Consider the following 8,253-nt stretch of genomic DNA (forward strand, 5'->3'; position numbering starts at 1 on the left):
TTTTTAACATTTGTCTTTGGACAAACAGACATATATCTATGCATTGCATGATAAAACAGTTATCAGGTTTGGAAAAAAACACACATGTTGTAGGTTTTGAGGGAAAGCGTCATACTACTGCCACAACAATCCACATCCTCTCCTCTGGTCTCCTTGTCTCAACACACTCTACGGTCTAACCTCTTGCCTACATCAGATTGCTTTTATGAGCCTTTCAATGACTTCAGGAACCAAACCTACTCTATCTCCAGGAACTGCACTGACAATCACAATAACTGCACATAAATCCTTTTTTCCATGTATTTGCAGGGTTTATATCTCTTAAGTTCTTTCTGTATTTAGAAACATTTACTAGCGCCTCTTTAGACAAAGGTTTCGGTTAATGGAAGAGTTACAGAATACATTTGATTCTGTGGTGTTCAATATATTTATTTTTGAGCATCTTATTTCAATCTATTGTATTAATAATCTGCCTCAAGAAATGCACTTTATTAGTTACAAAATTAGTCATTTGCATTGTGCTATGTGTCAGACGATGTTAATTTTGTACCAGTTTTATTTTTAGTTTTATAATATTTGTTATTTTTGTCTAAAAAATTGTGAATGAAAGAATGATCTGTATATTTATTGAATCAGTCTAGACTAAATGAATGGGATGCCAACCACAGAGATTTATGATTATAGCAGACCCTCATACTGTGCTGGCCTATTATCAGGGTATAATGTATTTGTAACATAAAATGATATCATCAGTGTGTCAGCTACGAGTCTTGTGTATAGTTTGGAAGTCTGTATTGTACAATTTGACAATATAATTATGTATATATATAAATGAGACTGAAGAGCATTTCATATGATTCTGTCAAAAACAATTTGGCAACAAAATTCTCCAGCAAAGGGAAAACTTTGTTTTTCTGCCATGAACTGCACTAACTTGATTTCAGATTTACTTTATGATACATACAATATTCCCTGTAGTTCAATCAATAAAAACATTTTGTCTTGTGTACCATGAAGTGCCCACTCAGTTCAACATTTTGGAAAATATATTCATTTGCTCTCTTGCTGAGAGTCAGATGAAAGGATCAATACCACAGTCACATCTGTAAATACTGGATATATGACACTGCAGCCTGGAGACATTTATCTTAGCTTAGCTTATCTTAATTTAGATTAGCATGAGATGCCTTGAGGCCTCAAAGGGAGGATTTCAAAACCAAAGCCAATGTGGGGCATCCTTCCCCAGAAAAATTTGAGTTTCAGAGATTTGGCCCAATCCAAATGCACCTACCACTCAGCCCTACCCCTCTGTTTTGCATGTTCACACCAAGGGGTAGGGTGTCCAGATTATTGTTGGGGTAGAGGGGTAGGGTGAAGTGTTAGGGCTACATGGCCTTTCAAGCTGAGATTTTTCAGAGGCACATTTCAGTCTGAGGGTTATGAGAACTCTGTTGTTTCAATGTATTATGGTCCTTTTCTTAAAAAAAAAAAGCATAAAACAATCGCTACCAGTTTGCTGATATCTCGATAGCTTACGAGCTAGCTAGCTAATTGTTAGTGCTGACTTGTGTATGAGAGTTTTGTTCCCCTCTGATTCCTGATTCTTCTTGCTTAAGCTAAGCGTCTCGCTTTATGTTTACCACACAAACATGAAAGTGGTATCAATCTTCTCATCTTACTCTCACCAAGAATGTGAATAAGTGTATATCCAAAATTATCTAACTATAACTTTTAAGCTAAGTGACTGACAATCCAGTGCATGTTCATGGAGACATTTTTTAATATCAAGGGTGCTGTGATGAACTGCAAGTTGACCCAATAAGATCACACATATCATCAGGGAATTTAATGGTCAACAAAAAGAACAGAAAGCTAGTATGTTAACATGTCATGTGCAAACTTCACTGAATGAATATTTTGCATCTTATTTTTCTAGTTTAAAATCTGTCACAATCACGAGTTTGAAATCTACAGCATCCTCATCATCGTTGGTTCTGTGTAAGAAAACGTGATTATTATTGTGCTGATGTTGAATCACTGTACAGAGTTGTATAAGTCGTGCATAATTCATCACTGGTGATTTCATCAGATTTGGTAATAAATAATGTGTTTGGGAACATTTCATTTGTGAGTTTGATGGTTTTCAATGTGACAGCTCGCTGCTGTAATATTCACAACCTCAGCAGTTACACAAGCTGCTGGGAAACCACCTCAGCATTCCTCCATTCGCTCTGGAGTATTACTGGCTTTATCCCACTGGGATCAAATTTGTCGTGTTATGTAATGTGGAGAAAGAGCTACTGTAACGCCACAGGACATCTGGACACCCAGCGTGAGGAAATCTTTGATAGTGTGCAGGTAAGAAAGCAGAGTGAGGTCTAGTGTTCTGTCTCGTCTCCTCTACACTCAAACGTCTAAAATAGCGCAGCTTAAAAGCCTAAAGACACAGTAGACAGCATCTTCAAACCTAGTGACCCAAATTGTAATTTGAGGAGTGTGTGTGTGTGTTTGTAGAAAGGAGGAAGGATTCTGTATTTTACAATCGCCCTGTTGGAGAGTGATCTTGCAATTTTTACAAGACATTAGAGAACGAGATGGAGATGGAAGGGGCGAGAGGCTGACGGCTAATGTCAGCAGCTATATGAGAAGAGTGTACTCCAACCTCCAGTTCCCACCATGAAATAAAGGAGCTGACACTTGCCAGCTCATGTGACCGAGTCCAAGAATGAGAAGCAAGAGATTGTCAGAAAGTGAGAGATTAAAATCACGGCTCCTCTTATGGATTTATGTGACCGATAAGCTTATATGTCAGTTATACAACAGATCATGAATTATTCCATGTTCATCTGAACTGCCTGATTTGTATTTGCAGCACAGACATTCATACATAAATGAATCTCACGTCTTACATTTAAATATTTGTGATCATATTCTTTGTGTGTGGTGTTACATAGAGGTGTTTGAGGGCCACTGGCTGAAAGCATTGTTCAAAGGCTTTCATACACAGCCACTGTAGAAGACTTACGCACACACAACTGATTTAAATAGATTTTTTTTTTATACACACTGTATGTATCTTGTTACTTGACCAGCTAAAGGCATGTTTTAAGTTGCATTGGTCTCGCAAAAGCAGCTGTTACAACACAAAGACGATAAAGCATCTCTTGATGTGATTTTTAAGTAGCTTCACTTCCTTGTTGGCTACCCCCAACGCCTGTCTCCCTTCTCAATATCACATGTAAAAGGTGCAAAATGTAAGATATGGTCAGAATGTTCGTTGAAAACATAAAAAACGTCTATGTACCGTGTTAGAGATAGTTACTGAAGTTAGCATGCTAACCAGCTAGCCCCAGTCTGCTCTGTCTCATAATACAACTTTTTACTCTAGTCAGCCAAGGGGCACTAGCTGCATGGCTAATTGAGCCAGATAGCTAATGGCAGCTAATCGCTACAACCAATGACAGCTACAGCAAAGGAGCACAAAAGGTTCCTCTGGTGATATGCTACCCCCTACATGTTAATAATAATAATAATAAATAAATAATAATAAAACAATTAAGGTTTATAACCTTAGCAACAGAAACTTAGTCCAACTGAAGCAAGTAGTAAAGTGAAAAGCTGCCTAGCTAGCTAACCAATGTTAGCCCACCAACTCCAACTGAACTAAAAATGGAGCAAAACTCCCCTCGCTTAAAGTCATAACTGTTGCACATATTCTGGTCACATCTGTAGTCACTGTCTTATCAGTCTCATTGCAGCCAGAGGTAAAAAATGGAGGACGCAAAGACTTAGTGTGGTCTTGCACTTGCACAAAGGGGGCGTCCCTCAACTAAACTCATTTCTTTTGCATTGATAATTTTCATAGGTGAAACTATTAGCACATTCAATGTTACACTCATTAAATATAAATGTTTTTACTCAATTTTGATGTCGATCAATAAAGCAAACTGTATCTTAATGTGTCGCATCAATGAAAGGCTCGAATCATTTTTTTGAGTGATGGTTCCGAATCAAAAATCTCACAGTAACATTGTTTACAATTATTTTCAGAAGCTGCACTTAAGAGAAGAAGGTTAAAAGTAAGATGTAGGGAAAACTTTTCCAAGGACAATATGATATTTTGTAATTTTATGGGGAGGGCATAAAACAAGGTACTCAAACACCGTAAAACACCCACACAGCCACTTCAGAGGCATTAGAAAGCCACTTTCCATAGTGAATGTACTTGGGGAACAAAAGAGGCTCTCACAGCCCTGTTTTGTGGAGAAGATGTGTTGTGACAATGTGTGTAAATCTGCACTTAATATAATGTCAGCTGTAATGGCATGTGATGGAAATATGTGTGTGTTTTCCCATCAAAGGTGTTTTGCAGTGTAGGAAAGGTTCAACAAGGAAAAAGCAAATTCAGTCCCTTATAAATGAGCTAAAGACGGACAGTAAAGACTAATTTGCAAGTAAACAAAAACCAGGCACGATGGCTATTTGTTAGTCAGAATCATTTAAATGTGGTCAAATGTCTTGGAGAGACCAAACCAGCTGCTTTGAGGAGCAGAAAAGTGGTGCATAAATAAATGTCCTTCTGTCGTGTGATTTTCAGGGTAACAGCAGGACAGGCTTGTTTTCTATATTAGACGGACTCTGTATCTCTATAGTTACACCACAACACAACCACACAGACACACACGTAGGCACACACACACACACACACACACACACAACAATGCCGTCAGCAAGAGCCTTTGTAGACGATAGGTTGGAGCCACAGCAAGGTTATGTATTGTTGTCTGTCCTATTTCTTTTTTATCCGCTCTTGTTTCATTGTCCTAATGAATTTTTAATTGTCTCTCTAAGCTCTTAAGGCAAGAGATGTGTGTCAGAACCAATAAAGCGCAGAGACCACCTGTGGCTGGTGCCTGTTTTTGGCTCTGCAGAGGAAAGGGCAAAGGCAGAGATGGCTCATGGGGGTGACAGGGAGGGCTGGGTTTGGGAGGGATGCTGTGTTTCCTCCGCAGCGGCAGCAACAAGCCACACCCACGCCAGGTTGGCAGGAGACAAAATCGTCTGTAAGATGATACTGAGCAACTGTGAATGAATACCCTCATCTCTTAATTTTTCTTCATCTTGTCTCTGCTCTACTGCCGGAAGATTTATAGTTCGAGTATGAGAAGCTGAAGGGATATTTATCAAGAAGCATGCAACATTTGCAGCTATCTTTAATAAGACGTGACTCACAACATGTAGGCAAAACCAAAACTCTGTGGTTTCCAGATGATAAAATATGAATATGAAAAAGAAAATTATGTGCATAATGCATCTGAGAAGCAGAGTGTTTCATGGGCCCATTGGAGATCTAGTATTTTGCTACTCAGTGTTGAAAAGGGACAGCATTTCAGTCTGGTGCTCTGTATAAGAAAAGTTGATCTTTGAGTCTCATTCCCAACTCATGAAACACTCATGCTTTGGGATTGTAGGACAAAGCATCAGTTTTCGATGAGTTGGGAATAAGACTCAAAAATGGATTAAGTTAGTCAGGTCAGAAGCATGTTATGTGAGCAAATGTATCAGTGGTTTACAGAAACCTTTCCCGCTAAAATTTTATCCTGCCGACTGGGCATCTTACTTTTCAACATAGCCACGTTCTGGATGTGGCTTTATGCTTAAAGGACAAATATGAGAGTTGGGTTTGATCTTCTCATCCAACATTAACTCTTGGCAAGAAAGCGAAATTCCCAAATTGTCAAAGTACTCTTTTAAATTAGCCAGCCACTCAGAGATGAAGAAAAAACTCCTATTCCAGTCTAAACGCTGTAGCATTTTATTCTCTTTCTACCTCGATTCAGTGTCCAATGTATCTGTGTATGTGTTACCAGAAGATGTCATAGTATTACATTTTTGTTGTTTGATATATAATGTACTCTTGTTATCCCATGTGAATAGGGCAAAATTATTTGCATAATAACTTTCAAACAATGTCACTTTAAAGAGCTTTCCACAAGGTGTAGAAATGCAATGATATTTAAAAAAAGAAATTAAAATTATAGCCCATACAGTTCACATAAAATAAAAATTGTAACCAACCAAGTGCAATATTTTCCTAAATTCAATACAGGAAATAAAGTGACAGTGCAGTAGAGAATCAAATCAATCCAGGACACAGGAAAACAGTAGTCAGTAGTAGTCAAAATCTTCCAGTTTGTCCAGTCAGCATGTAGATTGCTACAATGATATCATAAGGCTGTGGTTAAACTATTTAGTCAGCCACCGGAGGGATAACAAGTCCCTGACATGAATTACCTGAACCTCCCCTTGACTGTAATTTTCTTTACAAACTTACAAAGGGAATTGCTTTCATATTTGCTGGCATTCTCATTTTGATGTCAATCATTTCACTGCAGACGTGCTCTGCATGGCTGGGGTGCAGGGAATATTGGAAAAGTGTGAGGCGGGTGTGATTGAAGTGTGTCATTGATGGCTCATGCAGGCGACCTCTCACTGCCATCACAGGATTTTTCTATCTTCTAGAAAAGAGCAGAAGTTCCTCTGAGAGTCAAGAAACAGCGGCTCCATCTTGCTTGGTCCCACGTCTCGCAGATATGTCAGCTAGATTATTCACCCATAATCACGGTGTGGCCCCAGCGATGCCACCTGCGCAGCAGACCACTGCTGCAGTCAAGAGCACAGACTGCTGGTCTGGTGTCAAGTCTACCTGGAGTCTGACATTTTCCTCTATAAATACACCCCCCTGCACAGTTCATCCAAAGGATCCTCAAAAAAACTCACTATTGCACTTAACTTGAGTGTTCCTGTCACCACAGCCTGTCCTTAGACGCAGAGGTTGCTCTGTAATATTTATCGCAAGGATTTTACTGTTTTTGAAGATGATATGATAACACAACACCTATTGCCCTTAAAATCAAGTGAGAGGCACAACACAAACTTCAAAGGTTTAAAGGTTTTAAATCAGTCACATCTATCCAAACAAGTGCTATATTCATGTCCAATAAACACTGCAAATACTCATCAATTAACATATTGTTTTCTCTGTATCAGATTCGATGTGCAGTCTCAGTAATATGGAGGCCCATTACCGCCAATGAAAGAAGAACAAAAAAAGATGTAAACTAAGCTTGATGAAAAAAATATTTGCACAGTAAATTGAAAGTATGAGATATAAAACGAAATTATGAGAAAAAAAAATGTAATAAATAAATAAAAGGTCAAATTCTGAAATTAAAAAAAGTCTTTATCTCATGATTATGACTTTTTATCTCATAAGTTTGACTTTTTATCTCAGTATTTCATCTTTTTATCTCACAATAATGACTTACAGTCAAAATTGATGAAGCATTGGCTTCATCAATTTTGTTTCTTTAACTGGCGGAAATGGGCTTACATAACAAAGATGGATAGTATTTCTCACAGTAATGGATACAGTATGTGGCTTTAATTCTTTCCCACAAACAGTCGAATGTTTTTGTCTATGTTTTTTGACATAGAGTTCATTAGGCTTGGCTTTTCATGAATATTTGCATTAATTAAATGAATGTATCAGGCTGGGTTAACTTATTAAAGCGCTGTAGTGGAACCACTTCCAGGGCTGAAAGATGCCTTTCAGTCGACTAGTTTTACGCTGTCTTGGGCTAATGAGAGCTGAAGTCCCATATGGCTTTACTGCATGGCTGAGAGTGAGTAGATGTTTGCTTACTTTCTCGGAAGTGGGAGTTATGTAAAACCTGAAACAACTGTAGGACAACGCTAAAAATAGAATAAGGGTCACTAAAAGTGGGACCTATGCACTTTTGCCTTGAAACATCCTGAGAACTTTATTATGTACAGTAACAGACAGTAAAGTAAAATGTAATTTGCTTACATATCATTGATATAAATGATGTTTAGATTTTAAATTGCAGCAGCATATGTCACATAGGGGTCACATTTTTTCAGCATCATTGATTTAGCAACATTCAAAACCCCAATGGCACTTGTGAGGTTTGCTTGTGTTCTCAGCATGTTTACATTGAATTGATAACTGTTCAAGCACCATTACCTGAGATTTGGTTATGGTATCCAACTATACCTTTTTCCAGTTCTTCATTCTCTCTGTAGCAACAAAAATGTAATTTCACTTGTAAAAAATAAGTCACCTATTATGACTGGCATTGCTTCAAAGGAGGAAGCTCTTCAAAGACCTGGAAGCAGAAAATCCCCAGACTCCCTTTAAAAACTGGTCAATTTTAAGACTTGTTGCATTAG

This window comes from Pagrus major, chromosome 4, assembly GCF_040436345.1.
Source record: "Pagrus major chromosome 4, Pma_NU_1.0".
In the NCBI taxonomy this organism is placed as follows: Eukaryota; Metazoa; Chordata; class Actinopteri; order Spariformes; family Sparidae; genus Pagrus; species Pagrus major.